Genomic DNA, 23,756 nt, shown 5'->3' on the forward strand with positions numbered 1-23,756 from the left:
AAACAGAAGAAATCCGTGTGTACTTGACAGAAGCATGAATGATGTATTTTGTTAGAATTCGGAGATTTTTAAGGAAACGGGAGCTTCCAAAATACGGACTGGTTCAGAAGAAATGAACCTGATCTTGCGAGAGCAGTCAGTTGTGCTGGATCATGAAGAATGCTATCAGAGCAATCCTGGCTTCACTCCAATGTTTTAGTTATTGCTGAGAAGGGCTTGCACAGTGTTTAGGCCTTATCCTTTTCCCTTTTTTTTTTTTTCCTTTTTTTTTTTCTTTTTTTTTTCACATTGCCCTGCTTTTGATGCAGCCCAGGATACAGGTGGATTTTTGGGTTGCAAGCGCGTATTGCTGGCTCACGTTGAGCTTCTCATCAACCAGTACCCCCATGTCCTTCTCCACAGGGCTGCTTTCAAGGTATTTCTTACCTAGTCTGTGCTGGTGTTTCAGAGAGCCCCTCTGCTCATGCATTAGATTGGGAGGCTGGGCATCTGGTTTGGATTGCTGGGACCCCTAGCTTCAAGAAGAATTAAAATTGAGTGTTGGACATCTAGAACAGTAAACAGGCACTTTCTCCTGCTTCTGTGCTAGGCAATGGGCATAGCTGAAATACATCTGAAACAAAACTCTTACCAGCTAGTACCGTTCCAGACAGACCCTTGAGGATACCTGGGTCAACCACTGTGCTGCAAATTGTACAGACCTCAGATTAGTATTCTTTTTAAAAGCAGTTAAACTTAATAAGCAATGACTTTTATTAGAACACTAAAGAAGGTCTATTCATCAAAGGCTGCATCTTTTTTAGATGTGGGGATGGAGCAATAATGTAGTTTTGCAACAAATGAATATTACAACAATGAGTATTTGTTATTGGTGCTCTGTGAGTGAATGACTGAAGTGGCCCTGTGGCTGCTGCACCTTCTGTGAGGATGGTAGCAAGGAAGACCTATGCTTCTGCCGGAGCTCTTTCTAGATTGTGAATTTATCCAAACTGTGTTCTGTTCCCTCGGAGGTATAGTAACAAGTAATATAGTCCAATTGGAGAAGATCAGTAGATCAAAGCAGCTAAGGCTAAAGGCCTTACATATTCATCACGTGGTTCCAGCATAGAGGAGCTTTGGACTAGATTCAATTGGAGCCATTGGACAAAAATGCCTGCAAAATTTCATTCAAACCTATCCGTGATTAGTTTGGGTTTTTATATATCCCCTTTAGGGGTTGCAATACATTGATCTCGCACCTGAAACAGATCTTTAATTTCTGTTTCTTTAGAGAGAACATTCATTCAAGTACCACTAATCCTCTCTGAAACTACAACTGGATGGAGTAAATGTGATTACTGGAGTTTTATTGCAAAACTACATTATTGCTCCATCCCAGCATCTAATAGAGATGCAGCCTTTAGCGTTCTAAGAGCTGCAGCCAAATAAACTGGGTTTCTCCTAGAGCAGTCAAGCTGGATTCTGCCATTTGTCAGCAGAATTTTACATAAACTTTTACTGAGTACAGTCTACGTGGATAGAATATAACTTCCTCCATCCAGCCAAATGAATAAGTATTTTATTTTAAAAGACTAAGCATCTTTCTTTTTCCTTTTTTTTTTTTTTTTTTTGGAGTGGGGTCTGTTTTCTAGACTTTACAAAATAGATCACGGCAATGTTCTATTGAAAAATATGAAAACAGTTATCTTAAGCAACAAAAAATGTATACCAGCTAAGTGTACTAACCAGTGAAAAGCTTTTTACCAGTTGAACTTGAACCAAAAGAGACAGGAGAATTCCGCAGAAAACAAATAAAGACAAGGAATCAGAGTGTCTCGGTCGATCTGATGTGATGGAAAGCCAGCAAGATTTAGAGTGAGCGTTTTTTCATCTGCTGTAACAAAAATAATAAAAAAATCTGTTTAATATGCAACAAATTCAATTTAGATGATCAAGCTGAGGATTGGTCTGCATGGAAATGATACAGAATCTGTGGTAGATATTTTAAAGAAAAAGTTACAGAAGTCTGGGTTGTTGTGATATCATTGACACTGTCTGAAGAAAGTTATTGACCGGGAAGTTTCTTAAGTTTTTCACAGGTGTCTTAATTCAAGGATTGCATTGCTTTGCCAGAGAAATGAACTTTAGGAAGAAAAGAAAAACCGAGGGCAGTGAGAGCAGGAAGGCTTATACCATGTGGAAAAACCGAATATCCCGGGATAAATGCTTCGTTTTACAGACGAAAGGAGGTTTCCATGCAGGGAAATTGTTTGCCTGAATTTTCTGTAAGAGTTTCCCAGTGACTAAGGAAATTAATGGGAAAGGACTCACTTGAGAATGCACTTTGTTCTTACAGGTCCCATTTCAATACATACTATGATGCGTCCAGAGGTAAAGCTGTTTCATCCTCATTTGGTTTACTTTCCTGTGAGTCTGATCAATGGAGACACAGGACAGCCATGCACAGTAGTCCTGTCAGGTAAGAAAGCGCTCTCCTTCCACCAGGGATGTTAGAGTGAGCTCCGTAGTGAGACAGGGAACAAGATAAAGGCTGGTGATTCCTAGGTCTGAGCTAGCACAATTGTAGGTTAACGACCCAAAGATAAGGGAGTAAAAGACTGTATGCATAGATAATGGAACGAGCTAGAACTGGCTTGACCGATGACGTCTGTCAAAGACGGGAAAGGCCAGAAGATTAGCAGCGAGGAAGACTTCTGCCCTTCGACAGACGACCACCAGAGTGCGCCGGACGACCCCCAAGGACTCGAGTACCCATACGAAGAGAGACGGGACCCTACCTGACTGATTCTTCGGAGACCTGATGACTATGCAAGAGACTTACGGCGGAAGTGAAATGAAGATGGATTTGTCCCACTAACAGAAGCACACTGGCAGCAACCGTTGGTGCGCAAGTTAGGTGGAGCTCTCCCCCTTGCGGCCGGCGTGCGTGCGCAGCGCCGAATAAACGTACCTGCTTTATAACTGTTTATTTATTTATTTTCCTCGGAGGAGCCTCCGCTCCCCGCCGCTCCCCGCGGGAGCAGCCAACGAGCTCCCGAAGCCGCGGACAAGCGGGATGTTTAACAAAGGGGGCCGGGAAGCCGTAGGGGACGCCCGCGCTTGGGCGGGGCCGCTGGTGAACCGCGCAGAGACGTCTGGCGCACGGCGGAGTCCCCGTCCGGGAGGAGGGTAGCGTACAGGCTGACCGGCAGAGCGGCCGGGGGCATTTGCTGACCGATAGGGCGGCCGCCAGCGATCTGGGGAGCAGGTGGAGCAAATCCGAGGTCACCGCTGCATCCCCGTGCTGGGAGCCAGGACGGACCTGCTAGTGACAGTGTAAGAAGCAGGAGAAGGTACGGTAAGCGGGCCCCTCACAGTTGTGACAGGGTTACCTGGGTCATATCTGCAGCTGCTGGAGGGCAGGAGTGGTAATAATTGTACGGCTTATTTGTAAATGTCCGGGTATTTTGTGTTGAAAGTAGTTGTGTAAGGGTGCGTGTGTTAGAGACACGGTGTTGTTGTGAAGTGGGTGGGAGTCGTGACTTGCGGTTATGTTCTTTTTTAACGGCCAGCGGACAGGAAGTGGCCTTAGATTGGGAGCAACCTATCCCCAATACCTTTTTAAAGCCTCCTGTTGACGGACAGGTAGGAGTGATGCCTTGTTTTGTGTGGGGGCTTACTGACGGAGGACATGAGAAAAATTGGCGCTCAGCTTGGGTCTTGTTGAAATGTAAATCTTGTGAGAAAAGGTGGTATTGTTTGTGTAGCAGAGGGAAGGCTGAGTGTCCCAAGTGTTTCCCCAAAGTTCCTCAGATTTAGGATTGCGACAGGGCCCATCAAGAATGTGAAATAGTGAAGTTTGTACGTGGAAAGAAAAGTTTAATTCCAAAGAACTGGGAGGTTTGGGAAGAAGATTGGGAGAAGACGGTCAAAACCTGCAATAAGAGGTTTGCGTGGAAATTGAAACGAGGGACAGTAACTAATAAGGAATAGAAATGATAAATGAAGGGGGCTAGGAAATGAAGGAGATGGGCAATAGCCAGAACAAAGACGTTTTAAAGAAAAGCCCCCTTGGGTGCATACTGGCACATTGGAAGGATATTGTCGGAAGTGGGGGCGCAGAAAGCAAGAGGACTCTCCTCAAGTATTGCAGTCAAGGGTGGCCACTATACAAGCTTGAGGATGGAGCTAAATGGCCACTTTATGGATCAATTGCCTATAACGCTATCTTGCAATGAGTGCTGTTTTTGAGGAGAGAAGGAGAATGGGATGAAATGTTGTATACTGATACGTTGTTTCAGCATCCTGGAGGGAAGAAGGTATGGAATTGAGTTGGCCCCTGACTGAGCCTTTGGTGAAAGTACAGGCTGGAGAAAGATAAAAAGAAGCCTTGGAAGGGTTATTGAAGGTGCTAAAGGTGTGGCATGTAGTATTTGACAGAGCTGTTTGCAGTTGAATGAGCAGGGAAAGAGGATACCAAAATGGCGGGTGTGAGCCCTGTGGGGCCTCTGGTAAATCCCCAAATCTGGGTAAATTGGGAATGGAGAATCTGTTCCACCAAGGTCCAAAAGAAACCCCTATGGAATTTTTGGACCAGCTTTGAAATGCAATGAAGAAAAAAAAAAAAACAATTTGGACCTGGCTTCGGAAGACAAACCGAGGCAATTGGCTAGCCTCTTTCTAGGACAGTCGGCCCCTGATATCAGAAAGAAATTGTCTTAGGTTGCAGGATAAACTTGCAACAGTTGGAGCAGGAATGCTGGGGACCTGGGGCATGTAGCCTAGCAGATCCAGTGGTTGAAAGAAAGCTAGGGAATGAAGAGAGAGGCATGGATTTTAGGTTGGATATGGGAGCTGCTTTCTTCGTGTTAATCCAAAACTTGATTGTGGACAAGCGCTAGGTCTGTAAATGTAGTAGGAGCAACTGGCCAAAAGGCAAAGGCGTTTTTTTTGCAATGCTCGAAATTGAAATTGGGGAAAAATGATGGGACTCCATCAATTTTTATACTTACCCAATTTGCTAAGGCCTTTCTTAGGAAGGGGCTTGCTGGAAAAATTGGATGCAAAACTTTCTTTTGAACAAGGGCAAATGGAAATCAAAGTAACATCTTAAGCTCTGAAGTCTATCTATCCCTGGCGAGTCCAGAGAAAGCTCCAGATAGGACTCCCTGAATGGGTGTAATTACGAACCAAGTGTGTGTGGGAGTTTGGGCTACAGGAATACCTTGGGGAGCAAAGAATGTCGTGCGTGTAAAAAAAAACCTGATTTAAAGGAAAATGCTCCCAAGGTATGCTAAAAGCAATACCCACTAAAGGTGAAAGACAGAAGGGGAATGGAAGGAATAATCAATAACTTTCTTAAATATGGACTATTAGTAGAATGTGAGTCAGAATATAATACTCCATATAGGCCCGGTTAGAAAGGCAGATGGAACCTATCGTATAGTTCAGGATTTAAGGGCCAACAAAAGGATAACAAAAGATTTATACCCTGTAGTAGCCAACCCCTACAACCTTTTGACAAAATTAGAAAAGAGTCAAGTTTGGTCCACGGTACTAGATTTAAAGGATGCCTTTTTGTGCCTGCCCGTGGCACCTGAAAGCCAGAAACTCTTTGCCTTTGGATGAGAAAATCCTACTAGAGGACGAAAAACTCAGCTTACTTGCACTGTGTTACCACAGGGGTTCAAGAATAGCCCCACCATGTTGAGAAACCAACTAGCCTGTAATCTTGAGGCTTGGAAAACCCCTTCAGGGAAAGGGGACACTTGCAATATGTAAATGGCATGTTGATAGCTCCTCAAGAAGAAAAGGAATGTGCAGAATGGACTAGTCGTTTACTAAATTTTTTGGGGCGTTAATACTGTGAACCCAGCCTCTTTCCTTAGTAACAGAGTTTATTGCATCAAGACCATGGACACGGTATACTCCAGCCGACCAGCCCTAGAAGATGCAAAGGATTGGTATATAGATGGCAGCACCTTTGTCCGCCAAGGACTTCACCTCCCAGGATATGCGGTAACAACCATCAGCCCAAAAGGCTGAAATCATCGCCTTGGTAAGAGCTCTTGAGCTGGCAAAAGGGAAAAGAATTAACATTTGGACAGATTTGAAATATGCCTTTGGTGTGGTGCATGCACGTGGGGCAATTTGGAAGGAGAGAGGGCTCTTATCATCCTCAGTTAAACATGCCGAAGAGCTAAAGTTGCCATTTTGCACTGTAAAGGACATCAAACAGGGGATGCTGATATTGAAAGAGGAAATAGATTGGCTGATGCGGAAGCCAAAGGGGCAGCAGAACGGGCATGTGAGAGTCAAATTTTGGCACTAGTAGCAGGAACAGAAAGCCAGGCATCAACAAAAGTCTTAGAAAATGAAGCAGAATATTCTAAGATCGATAAGCAATTAATTGAAGGTGTAAACGGAAAGTGTTACCTACAGGTTTAACACGACTAACTGATGGGAGAATTGTGATACCGTATGATATTGAATGGTAATTGGAGGACATAAGAAAGCATGCTGGGGAGCTGAACTATTAAAACAGTTTTTGAGTAGAAAATGGATAGGACCTAATTTGTATACCATTGTTAGGCAGGCATAAAAGTAAACCACAGACAGGAATCAAATCCCAGACAGGAACAATAGGGAAGGGAAGTGTTCCTGGGAAACAGTGGCAAATCGATTTTTTCGAACTCCCAGGAAAAGCGGGGTTTAGGTGCCTATTGGTACTACCAGACACTTTTTCCAGATGGCCAGGAGCATTCCCGTGTAGAACTAACAAAGCCAGAGAAGTGTCCAAAGTATTGTTGAATGCAATTATACCGAGCTTTGGTGTACCCTCAGTAATGTCATCTGACCGGGGACCACACTTGACTGCAGAACTGACCCAACAAGTCAGCAGAGTGCTGGGGATCGATTGGCAACAACACACTCCGTATAGGCCACAGGCAAGTGGCCAAGTGAAAAACCATGAACCAATGATAAAACAACAGATGTGTAAAATCTGTCACGAAACCTATATGTATTGGTAAAACTAAGCCCCTTTTGAGATATCGGATGGCAGGCCTTACCGAATGCCGTACAAAGGAGAAGCTCTAACGCAAGCAGGAAACCAATATTTGCAACAACATATTATAGTTTTGGGCAAGCAACTAGAACAAATCAATAAGAACGTTTTAGGCACTAGACCTTTGATTTGCCTCCCAGGGGGAAGTATGCACTTGAATAAATATTAGTTGCTGTGTGTATGTAAATGAGGCAGGACGAATTGAGAATGATCTCTCTCTGTATATATGTATATACGTATTTGAAAAGACCTATATACGTATATTGAAATCTACCTACATAAGGTAGTTCAAGATGACACCTCATGGGGTTTTTGAGAATTATGCAACAAAACGACCTCTTGGTTAACGACCACCCAAGGACTCGAGTACCCATACGAATAGAGACGGGACCCTACCTGACTGATTCTTCGGAGACCTGACGACTATGCAAGAGACTTATGGGGGAAGTGAAATGAAGATGGATTTGTCCCACTAACAGAAGCACACTGGCAGCAACCGTTGGTGTGCCAGTTAGGTGGAGCTCTCCCCCTCGCGGCCAGCGTGCGTGCGCAGCGCCGAATAAACATACCTGCTTTATAACCATTCCGAGGTTATAGATAAGAGTCTGACTTCCACAAGTCAGTAGCTGACCAACACTGTAGAGCTCAGAACAGACTTCAAGTGACTGATCAGCTACTTTGATTAGCTAATATGACTGATTAGCTATAACGACCAGGACTAAAAGTTTGGTATTTCTGGAGAATATCATGTAGATGAAGGAGCGTTCAAATGATGATGTGCTAGTTTTGAAGCCTACAAGTATATTCTACCAACCTTTTTAAAAATAAATTCCATGCTAGGCCAATTGTAATGAATTTTTTCTCTTATTTCTACAAAGCTGTCTCAGTGTGGAAACTTGAGACAGTTCAGTGTTGGGTAGTCATCTATCCTAAAATGCTGAGAACCGGTTAATATAAAAGAATGCACGTCTGACAATCCTACAACCAGATGGGAGGCTGTTTTATCTGGGTCTGTGGGTTTTGTGTCTGTATGCCGTTGAGGAGATTGTTAGAATTCTGATGACAGAATACAGAACCTACAGAAAGTGCAGAATGCAAATGCTGGAGAGCACGGCTCAAAGTTTTACGCTTCCTGGGACTGCCTAGCGTATTAACAGGCCTAGGGAAAAAAATGACTGTGGTTCCAAATTAATAGCACATTGACAAGCGTGATTTAAACCTATCCCCATCTCAATCGGTCAGCCCTACTGAAATCTTCAAATACTTAAGAGGTAACCCGTAGCCAATGGTGTCAGAAAGTGCTGTGAGATTTGAGAAATTGATCTGCGTTTCTCTCAGGTAACAGTTTTGTCCTTGTGTGAGAAGCAAGTGAGGGATTTTGCTGCCCTTGTGTCTTTTATTTAACCTCCATTAGCACCACATGTAGTAAAATGCTACTGTCTTAAATAAATGTTACGGTTTTGAGAAACAAATTAGATGGCAAATAATCTGTTAAGAGCTGACTGCCTTCTTCCCCCCAGACAGTTGAGCTGCATCTCTCTTTCCCTCTCTCAAGCATTTGCTGCTTTGCACTTCCTTTTCTTTCATTGGAGAGTCAGATAAATCGGTTGCTTTGCACTAGTATATGCTCCTTGGAAAGCCGCATAAACTCTCTTCAAACACTGGACTAACTATAAATGATTGCTTCCTCTAACTGGCACTTATGCTCTAGCTGGGTCTTCTAAATCCCACTTTACTGCTTCTGCTTACTAAGTAGGTGACAGAAACTTTCATAACCGCAGAGCAGAGAAGGAGTTGTAGTTCTGTATAAAGAAAACATTTGGAAGTTTTGAAGCTGTTTCCCCTGCTCAGCTGCCATCCATATGTTAATCAATCACCTGATCTTTTGCATTACAGCAAAAGTCTTGATTCAGTTATTAAGGAAGGTTATTTCTGAAAATACTCGGCCACCTCTGTGCATGCCAAACCATCAATGGCACTGTGCAATACAAAGACTGCAGTGATAAATCAGGTTGTGGAATGAATGGCAACAAAACTAGTTGGCTCCAGATCCAAAATGTCATTTATTTGACCATTTCATTTATGGTAGCACTCCCCTCCCCTCCCATTCCCTCCCTCCACTCCCCTGCCCTACGCTCCCCTCCCCTACGCTCCCCTTCCCTACGCTCCGCTGCACTCCCCTCCCCTCCACTCTCCTCCCCTACACTCCCGTACACTCACTCCCCTGTACTCCCCTGCACTCCCCTCTGCTCCCCTCCCCTACACTCTCCTCCCCTACACTCCTCTCCCCTACAATCCCCTACACTGCTCTACAGTCCCCTCCGCTACACTCCCCTACGCTCCCCTACACTCCTCTCCCCTACACTAACCTCCCCTACACTCCCCTACACTCACCTCCCCTACAGTTCACTCCCCTACACTCCCCTACACTTCTCTCCCCTACACTCTCCTCCCCTACACTCCCCTACACACCCCTCCCCTACACTCCCCTCCCCTCCCCTATACTCCCCTACGCTCCCTTACCCTACACTACCCTACATGTCCCTTCAGTACCCTACCCACCCCTCCCCTCCCCTATACTCCCCTATACTCCCCTATACTCCCCTATACTCCCCTTCCCTTCCCTTCCCTTCCCTTCCCTTCCCTTCCCTTCCCTTCCCTTCCCTTCCCTTCCCTTCCCTTCCCTTCCCTTCCCTTCCCTTCCCTTCCCTTCCCTTCCCTTCCCTTCCCTTCCCTTCCCTTCCCTTCCCTTCCCTTCCCTTCCCTTCCCTTCCCTTCCCTTCCCTCCCCTTCCCTCCCCTTCCCTCCCCTTCTCTTCATTCACTCTCCTTCCCTCCCCTTCCCTCCCGTCTTCTCCTCTTCTCTCCTCTCTTCTCCTTCTCTCCTGTCTTCTTCTCCTCTCTTCTCCTTTCTTTCACAAATTTGAATGCAGAACAGGGAGAAGCGTAACTTCAAATTGCTTCAGTTGTTCTCGTAGCTTGTATCATTGGCTGATTCATGGGAATCCATCAGCAGTAATCATAAGCGTTCCAGCTGCTGTGTTACTAGTCAAGCAACAGTCTCAAACTGAGAATCGCTGACTTCTTTCTGTGGCTTGGACAGGTGGTTTTCAATTGCACCCTGCCTTGGACATGTCCTCTTGCTATGTCCCCACCTACATTACAGTTCTGCTTAGAAGCAGAAGCACGGTTTTGAAGTAGTTCCACTGCTTCCATTTTCAATGACTTAGTTTGGCTAGCCAAGTGGTTTCTGTAAACAGAACACAATAAAGAGATTTTGGTTAGAAACAACTAAATGAGTAGTTCCTTTCCACATGGGCAATGAATATTTACCCTTTCCTAATGGAGACTACAGTGTAAGAGAGAATGACAGATCATTCAGAGAGCTTTGAAATAGCCCTTGGGGATGCTTAGTCCAGAGGACCAGAGTAAATCTGCCTAAAGTACACCATGGGATCACTCTCAATTACTTCCTACCAGACGCATGTCCTTACTATGTCTGATATGGCTTCAGCTGGTTTTGGGGCTCTTTTTCACCTAATACCTAAATTAAGTTAAGAGTTCTAAACGAAGATGGAAAGATTGAGAAATATATAAATCACTGATGAAAAGTGCTTTGAGAACTTTGGCCATTAGCCCTGGAAAGCATCAAAGTACTGTCCTATGAAGCAAATGCCTTATTCTCTTGATATCTAAGGAGGTAAATAAATCCAATGTTGGAACATTAAGGATAGGTTAGAAAAGTAAACACTAAAAACAAGTTAAGGAGAAGAACAAGTAAGCAATTGCAATGCCTATGGGGTTATTGCAGGGTAAGGCAAAGAACTATTGTGCAATGAAATCTTGTTATAAAAGAAATATTATGTGATTTTTTACTGTTTCATTTGTTGAGCTATATTTGGAAGGGAGTGAATCTATCAGGATTAGATATCTAATTTAGAAATTAAAATTGGTTTCTCTTTCCTTTTGAGTTCACTCCTTTCTATAGGATTTTATAATAGAATACGTATATATATTTTTTTTAAAAAAAAGAATAAAAGCAGGTAATTATATTCACAAATATTTTTTAAATACAGTAACAATAGCAAGGATGAGATGAAAAGTATTTATACACCATTATAGTGTCAAGGTATGTCCCATACGTTAGTAACAGTCAGAGGATTCATCTTAGAGAACAAAAGATATCTTTAAATAAGTAAATAAATAATTGAATATATATATGCATATATATATATTTATATATGTATATATATATTATATGTATATATATATATATATACATGCAGAAACCTAAGAAACTGCTGTGCAGGTTAGCTTCTTGCTCTGTTTTTCTGAAAGTTACAGTGAATACAGCATCAGTGTGTGTTACAAACATTACCCTCAGTCCACCACAGATACACACGAGAGGTCAGTCTGCAGGTTCCGGAGGCAAAGAAACTGCTCTGGCTTGATGTGAAGAGCCAAGACATAAGCTGCTGTCAGAGAAAAGATGCTGTCAAAGCGTGTCACGTCTATGCTAGAGCATCTCTACCACCATCTATACCTGTATCTATATTCAATCTATACTAGAGCATCTCTACTTAGCCAGTCTGGGTGATCTTAGGAGCATTCTGAAGATCCAGAGGAGGGTCTGTTCGTCATTTCTGTTTTTATAGCCAGTGAAAATTCTTATAATTTTACACAGCGTGAATGAAAAACACTAAGTGTACTTCCAATTTTCACAACTTCTAAGCAAGTGGAGATGAGGTCGTGGAATAACCAAATAAACTGTTGATCTAGAAGCAGCCTAAAGATTGTCTTTAACCAGGGCCTTGTATTGTCCTTATGGCTGATCTGCCAGGAATTAAAGAAAGTCTCCCTGGGAACCCAGCCCTGGAGTCACCCAAAACTTGTTCAAACCCATGAGATTTGAAATGAGACGCTTGGACTCAATAAACTGCATGTTTACGGATTTTGTTTGTTTGTTCTGTTGTTTGTTTTTTTCAGGGCTTAATTTGATTAGCTAACAGGTTGGCAGCTGCCTACAGACAAATACCTTATCAGTAGTCTAAACAACGTGATTGCTCTAACTGAGAAAAATGAATTGTATTTGACGGACTTATGAAGTGTTTCCAGCTAAACTTTCTACCACTACAGAAATGCACCTGATCCTTTCACAAAACTTACAGGTGGTAATTGGAAATATTCATCAGCATTCTCTATTTCCTTCCTCATCTCAATTCTCTTTTGGCCCGTGAAGCTTTTAAGATCAGAGATGAAGATCAGCTATAATATGGAGTTTTGGATACTGCAAAGGAAAAGAAGAATCATACTGAAAACTCTTTTCAACCTCACCTGCGATCACCAAAGGAAAGAATACCAGAGGAATACCGCTTTATCATGGTAAGCATAAATTTGAGCACAGGTCTCCTATAACTGTAGCGAGGTTAAACAGGTTCCAAACAAGGTTAAGGAGCACACCCATAATCATTTCCATAAAACTGTGTTTTCAAGCCAGTGGTTTAAAGATTTAGATTTTCTTACAAGTGAAGAAGGAAAAAATAAAAAAAAAAATTACCTGGACATACAGCTTTCCTCTAGCTTGCTTTGCTTCATTCAGAATCTGAGTCGGGTCACAATCAGGGAGCAGCATTGCAGAGAAATGCCAGAGCCTCCCCAGACTTGCTGCATCTTCATCAACAAGGGCTTTGATACTGCTGCCTCCTCAGCAACATCAGCAATTTACTAGGAAAGCTGGTGTCCACCAGGTCCCCTTAGGAATGGGAAATCCCTCTTGCCACAACTTCACACTCACCCCAGAAGCCCCCGCGGCGGTGGCGGCCGTTGAGCGGCGGTTGGCGGCCGTTGGCGGCGCCGCTCCCCCGCCGATGCGGCGCGGGCAGAGGGCTGCGGGCTCGTGCTCCTCGGGGGCGGGTCGGCTGCCGCGGCTCCGCCATGGGGCATCCGCCGCGGGGCTGCTGAGGCGGCGGGGGGGCTCCCTGGAGGAGCGGGAGGGCGACGTGCGCTGGGACGGGCTGTGTGGCCACGAAGGAGGCAGCTGTGCCAAAGCGCCACTGTGACATAATTCAGTTCTGTTTCCGAAGTCATTACCGCAGGCCCCTTGCAGTGACAACCGAACACTCTCTGTTGCTAATGCGTATGTCTCAGAAACAATTAGAGAAGTACCACTATCCCCCAACTGACTTGAATTAGATTAGTTCAAAAATTATTCTCTACTACCATACATCTGTGGAAGGCGTGTGATAAATCTTTTCCTTAAGAAAGGATTACAGACAAAAAGAGCTTGATTCTGACACATTCCTCTTACTTTCAGAGCTGTTGACCTTTTATTTCCCTGTAAGAAAAAAGAAGGTGAAATCAACAATTCTCTTCCTCCGAGTTGGGAATATGAAATAAGCACAGTTACCCAGGAAGCCTTAAAAGGAAACTATATACTTCCTTGTTAAACACCTTGTTTCTTCTGAAAAATTTTCCAGTCCTTTGTCCCTCCCACGGGATGCCATCCTTCCCGAACTGATCCTGAGGGGGCTGCCCACAGGCAGCAGCTCTTCAAGAACTGCTCCCACATGGCTCCGTACCACAGGGTCCATCCATCCCCCAGGAGCAAACTGCTCCAGCACGGGTCCCCCCCGGCTGGGCGGCAGCTCCCCCCAGACCCCCTGCTCCTGCGTGGGCTCCTCTCCACGGGCTGCAGCTCCGGCCCGGGCTCTGCTGCTGCGGGGGTCCTCCACAGGCCGCAGCCTCCTCCAGGCCACATCCCCCTGCTCCACCGGGGGCTCGTCCACGGGTTGCAGTGTGGAGATCTGCTCCATGTGGGACCCATGGGCTGCAGAGGGACAGCCTGCTTCACCATGGTCCTCACCCCAAGCTGCAGGGGACTTCTGCTCTGGCGCCCGGAGCACCTCTCCCCGCTTCTTCTTCACTGACCTTGGCGCCTGCAAGGCTGTTTCTCACTCCTCTCTCTCTCCCAGCTGCTGTGAAGCAGTCTTCTTTGTTTTTTTTTTTGTTTTTTTTTTTTTTTTTCCCTTTCTTAAATATGCTCTCACAGAGGTGCAAACAACATAGCTTATTGGCTCGGCTCTGGTCAGCAGCGGGGCCCTTATCTAACGTGGGGCAGCTTCTAGATTCTTCTCACAGAAGCCACCCCTATGGCCCCCTGCTACCAAAACCTTGCCACGTAAACCCACCAGAGCAACCCTTTCGGTGAAGAAATTGTTCCTAATAACCAAGCTAAACCTCCCCTGGTGCAACTTAAGGTTTTTTGCTCTTGTCTTATCACTTGGGGCTTGGGAGAAGGGAACGATCCCCACCTCTCTGGAGCCTCCTTTAAGGTTACTGTAGAGCACAATAAAGTCTCCCCTGAACCTCCTTTTCTCCAGGCTAAACAACCCCAGCTCCCTCAGCCGCTCCTCACAAGACTTGTTCTCTAAACCCTTAACAAGCTTCAGAGCCCTTCTCTGGACACGCTCCAGCACCTCGATGTCTTCGATGAACACAGTACTCGAGGTGCGGCCCTCACTAGAGCCGAGCACAGAGGGACAACCACTTCCCTAGTCCTGATGGCCACTCTATTTCTGATACAAGCCAGGATGCTCTTGGCCTTCTCGCTCACACTTCTTGACCACATGTTCCACGATAGCAGTTTTCATTTTTGAGGGTGGAAAAACCGTCATTCAAATAGAATAACAGAAAATCAACACTGCGTTACACCTGAAGTACATTTTAGCAAGTTGAAAAATAAAAAAATCTTAACAGTATACGTAGATCATCTTTTTTATTTTATTTTTTTACATACGGTAACAATAATAATGGTAATGGTAATAATAACCATAGCAATGCAAACTACTGTTCATACTACATTGCTTTTCTTTACGTTATTTCTCAATGTCCGAGAAAATCACAATTGTTGGATTTGGAATGGTTAATGTATTACAGCATTAAGTACTAATTGCCTTCCCACTCAGTAATTTGTGTGACGTAGGAGAAGCTGAAGAAATGAGGTCTTCACAAAGACAGTAAGCTAACTCTGAAACAACAAAACTGATTCCTGCACGTGTGATAAAACTGTTTCCTCAGCTGAGCGTCTCTGAGCTCCATCTTCCCTTGTGGCTCTAAAGACCATTACTGAGGTATAGATTCAGTCTCCCTAAGCTCGCTGTGCATGATAAAACAGAAGAAATCCGTGTGTACTTGACAGAAGCATGAATGATGTATTTTGTTAGAATTTGGAGATTTTTAAGGAAACGGGAGCCTCCAAAATACGGACTGGTTCAGAAGAAATGAACCTGATCTTGCGAGAGCAGTCAGTTGTGCTGGATCATGAAGAATGCTATCAGAGCAATCCTGGCTTCACTCCAATGTTTTAGTTATTGCTGAGAAGGGCTTGCACAGTGTTAAGGCCTTATCCTTTTCCCTTTTTTTTTTTTTCCTTTTTTTTTTCTTTTTTTTTTCACATTGCCCTGCTTTTGATGCAGCCCAGGATACAGGTGGATTTTTGGGTTGCAAGCGCGTATTGCTGGCTCACGTTGAGCTTCTCATCAACCAGTACCCCCATGTCCTTCTCCACAGGGCTGCTTTCAAGGTATTTCTTACCTAGTCTGTGCTGGTGTTTCAGAGAGCCCCTCTGCTCATGCATTAGATTGGGAGGCTGGGCATCTGGTTTGGATTGCTGGGACCCCTAGCTTCAAGAAGAATTAAAATTGAGTGTTGGACATCTAGAACAGTAAACAGGCACTTTCTCCTGCTTCTGTGCTAGGCAATGGGCATAGCTGAAATACATCTGAAACAAAACTCTTACCAGCTAGTACCGTTCCAGACAGACCCTTGAGGATACCTGGGTCAACCACTGTGCTGCAAATTGTACAGACCTCAGATTAGTATTCTTTTTAAAAGCAGTTAAACTTAATAAGCAATGACTTTTATTAGAACACTAAAGAAGGTCTATTCATCAAAGGCTGCATCTTTTTTAGATGTGGGGATGGAGCAATAATGTAGTTTTGCAACAAATGAATATTACAACAATGAGTATTTGTTATTGGTGCTCTGTGAGTGAATGACTGAAGTGGCCCTGTGGCTGCTGCACCTTCTATGAGGATGGTAGCAAGGAAGACCTATGCTTCTGCCGGAGCTCTTTCTAGATTGTGAATTTATCCAAACTGTGTTCTGTTCCCTCGGAGGTATAGTAACAAGTAATATAGTCCAATTGGAGAAGATCAGTAGATCAAAGCAGCTAAGGCTAAAGGCCTTACATATTCATCACGTGGTTCCAGCATAGAGGAGCTTTGGACTAGATTCAATTGGAGCCATTGGACAAAAATGCCTGCAAAATTTCATTCAAACCTATCCGTGATTAGTTTGGGTTTTTATATATCCCCTTTAGGGGTTGCAATACATTGATCTCGCACCTGAAACAGATCTTTAATTTCTGTTTCTTTAGAGAGAACATTCATTCAAGTACCACTAATCCTCTCTGAAACTACAACTGGATGGAGTAAATGTGATTACTGGAGTTTTATTGCAAAACTACATTATTGCTCCATCCCAGCATCTAATAGAGATGCAGCCTTTAGCGTTCTAAGAGCTGCAGCCAAATAAACTGGGTTTCTCCTAGAGCAGTCAAGCTGGATTCTGCCATTTGTCAGCAGAATTTTACATAAACTTTTACTGAGTACAGTCTACGTGGATAGAATATAACTTCCTCCATCCAGCCAAATGAATAAGTATTTTATTTTAAAAGACTAAGCATCTTTCTTTTTCTTTTTTTTTTTTTTTTTTTTGGGAGTGGGGTCTGTTTTCTAGACTTTACAAAATAGATCACGGCAACGTTCTATTGAAAAATATGAAAACAGTTATCTTAAGCAACAAAAAATGTATACCAGCTAAGTGTACTAACCAGTGAAAAGCTTTTTACCAGTTGAACTTGAACCAAAAGAGACAGGAGAATTCCGCAGAAAACAAATAAAGACAAGGAATCAGAGTGTCTCGGTCGATCTGATGTGATGGAAAGCCAGCAAGATTTAGAGTGAGCGTTTTTTCATCTGCTGTAACAAAAATAATAAAAAAATCTGTTTAATATGCAACAAATTCAATTTAGATGATCAAGCTGAGGATTGGTCTGCATGGAAATGATACAGAATCTGTGGTAGATATTTTAAAGAAAAAGTTACAGAAGTCTGGGTTGTTGTGATATCATTGACACTGTCTGAAGAAAGTTATTGACCGGGAAGTTTCTTAAGTTTTTCACAGGTGTCTTAATTCAAGGATTGCATTGCTTTGCCAGAGAAATGAACTTTAGGAAGAAAAGAAAAACCGAGGGCAGTGAGAGCAGGAAGGCTTATACCATGTGGAAAAAACCGAATATCCCGGGATAAATGCTTCGTTTTACAGACGAAAGGAGGTTTCCATGCAGGGAAATTGTTTGCCTGAATTTTCTGTAAGAGTTTCCCAGTGACTAAGGAAATTAATGGGAAAGGACTCACTTGAGAATGCACTTTGTTCTTACAGGTCCCATTTCAATACATACTATGATGCGTCCAGAGGTAAAGCTGTTTCATCCTCATTTGGTTTACTTTCCTGTGAGTCTGATCAATGGAGACACAGGACAGCCATGCACAGTAGTCCTGTCAGGTAAGAAAGCGCTCTCCTTCCACCAGGGATGTTAGAGTGAGCTCCGTAGTGAGACAGGGAACAAGATAAAGGCTGGTGATTCCTAGGTCTGAGCTAGCACAATTGTAGGTTAACGACCCAAAGATAAGGGAGTAAAAGACTGTATGCATAGATAATGGAACGAGCTAGAACTGGCTTGACCGATGACGTCTGTCAAAGACGGGAAAGGCCAGAAGATTAGCAGCGAGGAAGACTTCTGCCCTTCGACAGACGACCACCAGAGTGCGCCGGACGACCACCCAAGGACTCGAGTACCCATACGAAGAGAGACGGGACCCTACCTGACTGATTCTTCGGAGACCTGATGACTATGCAAGAGACTTACGGCGGAAGTGAAATGAAGATGGATTTGTCCCACTAACAGAAGCACACTGGCAGCAACCGTTGGTGCGCAAGTTAGGTGGAGCTCTCCCCCTTGCGGCCGGCGTGCGTGCGCAGCGCCGAATAAACGTACCTGCTTTATAACTGTTTATTTATTTATTTTCCTCGGAGGAGCCTCCGCTCCCAGCCGCTCCCCGCGGGAGCAGCCAACGAGCTCCCGAAGCCGCGGACAAGCGGGATGTTTAACAAAGGGGGCCGGGAAGCCGTAGGGGACGCCCGCGCTTGGGCGGGGCCGCTGGTGAACCGCGCAGAGACGTCTGGCGCACGGCGGAGTCCCCGTCCGGGAGGAGGGTAGCGTACAGGCTGACCGGCAGAGCGGCCGGGGGCATTTGCTGACCGATAGGGCGGCCGCCAGCGATCTGGGGAGCAGGTGGAGCAAATCCGAGGTCACCGCTGCATCCCCGTGCTGGGAGCCAGGACGGACCTGCTAGTGACAGTGTAAGAAGCAGGAGAAGGTACGGTAAGCGGGCCCCTCACAGTTGTGACAGGGTTACCTGGGTCATATCTGCAGCTGCTGGAGGGCAGGAGTGGTAATAATTGTACGGCTTATTTGTAAATGTCCGGGTATTTTGTGTTGAAAGTAGTTGTGTAAGGGTGCGTGTGTTAGAGACACAGTGTTGTTGTGAAGTGGGTGGGAGTCGTGACTTGCGGTTATGTTCTTTTTTAACGGCCAGCGGACAGGAAGTGGCCTTAGATTGGGAGCAACCTATCCCCAATACCTTTTTAAAGCCTCCTGTTGACGGACAGGTAGGAGTGATGCCTTGTTTTGTGTGGGGGCTTACTGACGGAGGACATGAGAAAAATTGGCGCTCAGCTTGGGTCTTGTTGAAATGTAAATCTTGTGAGAAAAGGTGGTATTGTTTGTGTAGCAGAGGGAAGGCTGAGTGTCCCAAGTGTTTCCCCAAAGTTCCTCAGATTTAGGATTGCGACAGGGCCCATCAAGAATGTGAAATAGTGAAGTTTGTACGTGGAAAGAAAAGTTTAATCCCAAAGAACTGGGAGGTTTGGGAAGAAGATTGGGAGAAGACGGTCAAAACCTGCAATAAGAGGTTTGCGTGGAAATTGAAACGAGGGACAGTAACTAATAAGGAATAGAAATGATAAATGAAGGGGGCTAGGAAATGAAGGAGATGGGCAATAGCCAGAACAACGACGTTTTAAAGAAAAGCCCCCTTGGGTGCATACTGGCACATTGGAAGGATATTGTCGGAAGTGGGGGCGCAGAAAGCAAGAGGACTCTCCTCAAGTATTGCAGTCAAGGGTGGCCACTATACAAGCTTGAGGATGGAGCTAAATGGCCACTTTATGGATCAATTGCCTATAACGCTATCTTGCAATGAGTGCTGTTTTTGAGGAGAGAAGGAGAATGGGATGAAATGTTGTATACTGATACGTTGTTTCAGCATCCTGGAGGGAAGAAGGTATGGAATTGAGTTGGCCCCTGACTGAGCCTTTGGTGAGAGTACAGGCTGGAGAAAGATAAAAAGAAGCCTTGGAAGGGTTATTGAAGGTGCTAAAGGTGTGGCATGTAGTATTTGACAGAGCTGTTTGCAGTTGAATGAGCAGGGAAAGAGGATACCAAAATGGCGGGTGTGAGCCCTGTGGGGCCTCTGGTAAATCCCCAAATCTGGGTAAATTGGGAATGGAGAATCTGTTCCACCAAGGTCCAAAAGAAACCCCTATGGAATTTTTGGACCAGCTTTGAAATGCAATGAAGAAAAAAAAAAAAAACAATTTGGACCTGGCTTCGGAAGACAAACCGAGGCAATTGGCTAGCCTCTTTCTAGGACAGTCGGCCCCTGATATCAGAAAGAAATTGTCTTAGGTTGCAGGATAAACTTGCAACAGTTGGAGCAGGAATGCTGGGGACCTGGGGCATGTAGCCTAGCAGATCCAGTGGTTGAAAGAAAGCTAGGGAATGAAGAGAGAGGCATGGATTTTAGGTTGGATATGGGAGCTGCTTTCTCCGTGTTAATCCAAAACTTGATTGTGGACAAGCGCTAGGTCTGTAAATGTAGTAGGAGCAACTGGCCAAAAGGCAAAGGCGTTTTTTTGCAATGCTCGAAATTGAAATTGGGGAAAAATGATGGGACTCCATCAATTTTTATACTTACCCAATTTGCTAAGGCCTTTCTTAGGAAGGGGCTTGCTGGAAAAATTGGATGCAAAACTTTCTTTTGAACAAGGGCAAATGGAAATCAAAGTAACATCTTAAGCTCTGAAGTCTATCTATCCCTGGCGAGTCCAGAGAAAGCTCCAGATAGGACTCCCTGAATGGGTGTAATTACGAACCAAGTGTGTGTGGGAGTTTGGGCTACAGGAATACCTTGGGGAGCAAAGAATGTCGTGCGTGTAAAAAAAAACCTGATTTAAAGGAAAATGCTCCCAAGGTATGCTAAAAGCAATACCCACTAAAGGTGAAAGACAGAAGGGGAATGGAAGGAATAATCAATAACTTTCTTAAATATGGACTATTAGTAGAATGTGAGTCAGAATATAATACTCCATATAGGCCCGGTTAGAAAGGCAGATGGAACCTATCGTATAGTTCAGGATTTAAGGGCCAACAAAAGGATAACAAAAGATTTATACCCTGTAGTAGCCAACCCCTACAACCTTTTGACAAAATTAGAAAAGAGTCAAGTTTGGTCCACGGTACTAGATTTAAAGGATGCCTTTTTGTGCCTGCCCGTGGCACCTGAAAGCCAGAAACTCTTTGCCTTTGGATGAGAAAATCCTACTAGAGGACGAAAAACTCAGCTTACTTGCACTGTGTTACCACAGGGGTTCAAGAATAGCCCCACCATGTTGAGAAACCAACTAGCCTGTAATCTTGAGGCTTGGAAAACCCCTTCAGGGAAAGGGGACACTTGCAATATGTAAATGGCATGTTGATAGCTCCTCAAGAAGAAAAGGAATGTGCAGAATGGACTAGTAGTTTACTAAATTTTTTGGGGCGTTAATACTGTGAACCCAGCCTCTTTCCTTAGTAACAGAGTTTATTGCATCAAGACCATGGACACGGTATACTCCAGCCGACCAGCCCTAGAAGATGCAAAGGATTGGTATATAGATGGCAGCACCTTTGTCCGCCAAGGACTTCACCTCCCAGGATATGCGGTAACAACCATCAGCCCAAAAGGCTGAAATCATCGCCTTGGTAAGAGCTCTTGAGCTGGCAAAAGGGAAAAGAATTAACATTTGGACAGATTTGAAATATGCCTTTGGTGTGGTGCATGCACGTGGGGCAATTTGGAAGGAGAGAGGGCTCTTATCATCCTCAGTTAAACATGCCGAAGAGCTAAAGTTGCCATTTTGCACTGTAAAGGACATCAAACAGGGGATGCTGATATTGAAAGAGGAAATAGATTGGCTGATGCAGGAAGCCAAAGGGGCAGCAGAACGGGCATGTGAGAGTCAAATTTTGGCACTAGTAGCAGGAACAGAAAGCCAGGCATCAACAAAAGTCTTAGAAAATGAAGCAGAATATTCTAAGATCGATAAGCAATTAATTGAAGGTGTAAACGGAAAGTGTTACCTACAGGTTTAACACGACTAACTGATGGGAGAATTGTGATACCGTATGATATTGAATGGTAATTGGAGGACATAAGAAAGCATGCTGGGGAGCTGAACTATTAAAACAGTTTTTGAGTAGAAAATGGATAGGACCTAATTTGTATACCATTGTTAGGCAGGCATAAAAGTAAACCACAGACAGGAATCAAATCCCAGACAGGTAACAATAGGGAAGGGAAGTGTTCCTGGGAAACAGTGGCAAATCGATTTTTTCGAACTCCCAGGAAAAGCGGGGTTTAGGTGCCTATTGGTACTACCAGACACTTTTTCCAGATGGCCAGGAGCATTCCCGTGTAGAACTAACAAAGCCAGAGAAGTGTCCAAAGTATTGTTGAATGCAATTATACCGAGCTTTGGTGTACCCTCAGTAATGTCATCTGACCGGGGACCACACTTGACTGCAGAACTGACCCAACAAGTCAGCAGAGTGCTGGGGATCGATTGGCAACAACACACTCCGTATAGGCCACAGGCAAGTGGCCAAGTGAAAAACCATGAACCAATGATAAAACAACAGATGTGTAAAATCTGTCACGAAACCTATATGTATTGGTAAAACTAAGCCCCTTTTGAGATATCGGATGGCAGGCCTTACCGAATGCCGTACAAAGGAGAAGCTCTAACGCAAGCAGGAAACCAATATTTGCAACAACATATTATAGTTTTGGGCAAGCAACTAGAACAAATCAATAAGAACGTTTTAGGCACTAGACCTTTGATTTGCCTCCCAGGGGGAAGTATGCACTTGAATAAATATTAGTTGCTGTGTGTATGTAAATGAGGCAGGACGAATTGAGAATGATCTCTCTCTGTATATATGTATATATGTATTTGAAAAGACCTATATACGTATATTGAAATCTACCTACATAAGGTAGTTCAAGATGACACCTCATGGGGTTTTTGAGAATTATGCAACAAAACGACCTCTTGGTTAACGACCACCCAAGGACTCGAGTACCCATACGAATAGAGACGGGACCCTACCTGACTGATTCTTCGGAGACCTGATGACTATGCAAGAGACTTATGGGGGAAGTGAAATGAAGATGGATTTGTCCCACTAACAGAAGCACACTGGCAGCAACCGTTGGTGTGCCAGTTAGGTGGAGCTCTCCCCCTTCGCGGCCAGCGTGCGTGCGCAGCGCCGAATAAACATACCTGCTTTATAACCATTCCGAGGTTATAGATAGAGTCTGACTTCCACAAGTCAGTAGCTGACCAACACTGTAGAGCTCAGAACAGACTTCAAGTGACTGATCAGCTACTTTGATTAGCTAATATGACTGATTAGCTATAACGACCAGGACTAAAAGTTTGGTATTTCTGGAGAATATCATGTAGATGAAGGAGCGTTCAAATGATGATGTGCTAGTTTTGAAGCCTACAAGTATATTCTACCAACCTTTTTAAAAATAAATTCCATGCTAGGCCAATTGTAATGAATTTTTTCTCTTATTTCTACAAAGCTGTCTCAGTGTGGAAACTTGAGACAGTTCAGTGTTGGGTAGTCATCTATCCTAAAATGCTGAGAACCGGTTAATATAAAAGAATGCACGTCTGACAATCCTACAACCAGATGGGAGGCTGTTTTATCTGGGTCTGTGGGTTTTGTGTCTGTATGCCGTTGAGGAGATTGTTAGAATTCTGATGACAGAATACAGAACCTACAGAAAGTGCAGAATGCAAATGCTGGAGAGCACGGCTCAAAGTTTTACGCTTCCTGGGACTGCCTAGCGTATTAACAGGCCTAGGGAAAAAAATGACTGTGGTTCCAAATTAATAGCACATTGACAAGCGTGATTTAAACCTATCCCCATCTCAATCGGTCAGCCCTACTGAAATCTTCAAATACTTAAGAGGTAACCCGTAGCCAATGGTGTCAGAAAGTGCTGTGAGATTTGAGAAATTGATCTGCGTTTCTCTCAGGTAACAGTTTTGTCCTTGTGTGAGAAGCAAGTGAGGGATTTTGCTGCCCTTGTGTCTTTTATTTAACCTCCATTAGCACCACATGTAGTAAAATGCTACTGTCTTAAATAAATGTTACGGTTTTGAGAAACAAATTAGATGGCAAATAATCTGTTAAG

At 44.2% G+C, this 23,756-nt stretch overlaps 1 long non-coding RNA gene across 9 annotated transcripts in view; it reads right to left on the bottom strand.

The window, feature by feature from the left end:
• Positions 1–282: 282 nt before the first annotated feature.
• LOC118259484 (uncharacterized) overlaps positions 283–23,756 on the bottom strand; it is a 48,297-nt gene continuing 24,823 nt past the window's right edge. For 2 of the 9 annotated variants that reach the window (XR_007709260.1, XR_007709258.1), the window contains exon 3: positions 283–684. This is a non-coding gene — a long non-coding RNA (uncharacterized LOC118259484). Of the gene's footprint in view, positions 685–1,725; positions 1,874–14,975; positions 15,895–16,936; positions 17,085–17,566; positions 18,186–22,656; positions 22,733–23,756 lie in introns of those variants that run through there. The other 7 variants (XR_007709257.1, XR_007709256.1, XR_007709261.1 and 4 more) reach the window with 6 other exon arrangements.

The sequence above is a fragment of the Cygnus atratus genome, chromosome Z (genome assembly GCF_013377495.2).
Source record: "Cygnus atratus isolate AKBS03 ecotype Queensland, Australia chromosome Z, CAtr_DNAZoo_HiC_assembly, whole genome shotgun sequence".
Taxonomy (NCBI): Eukaryota; Metazoa; Chordata; class Aves; order Anseriformes; family Anatidae; genus Cygnus; species Cygnus atratus.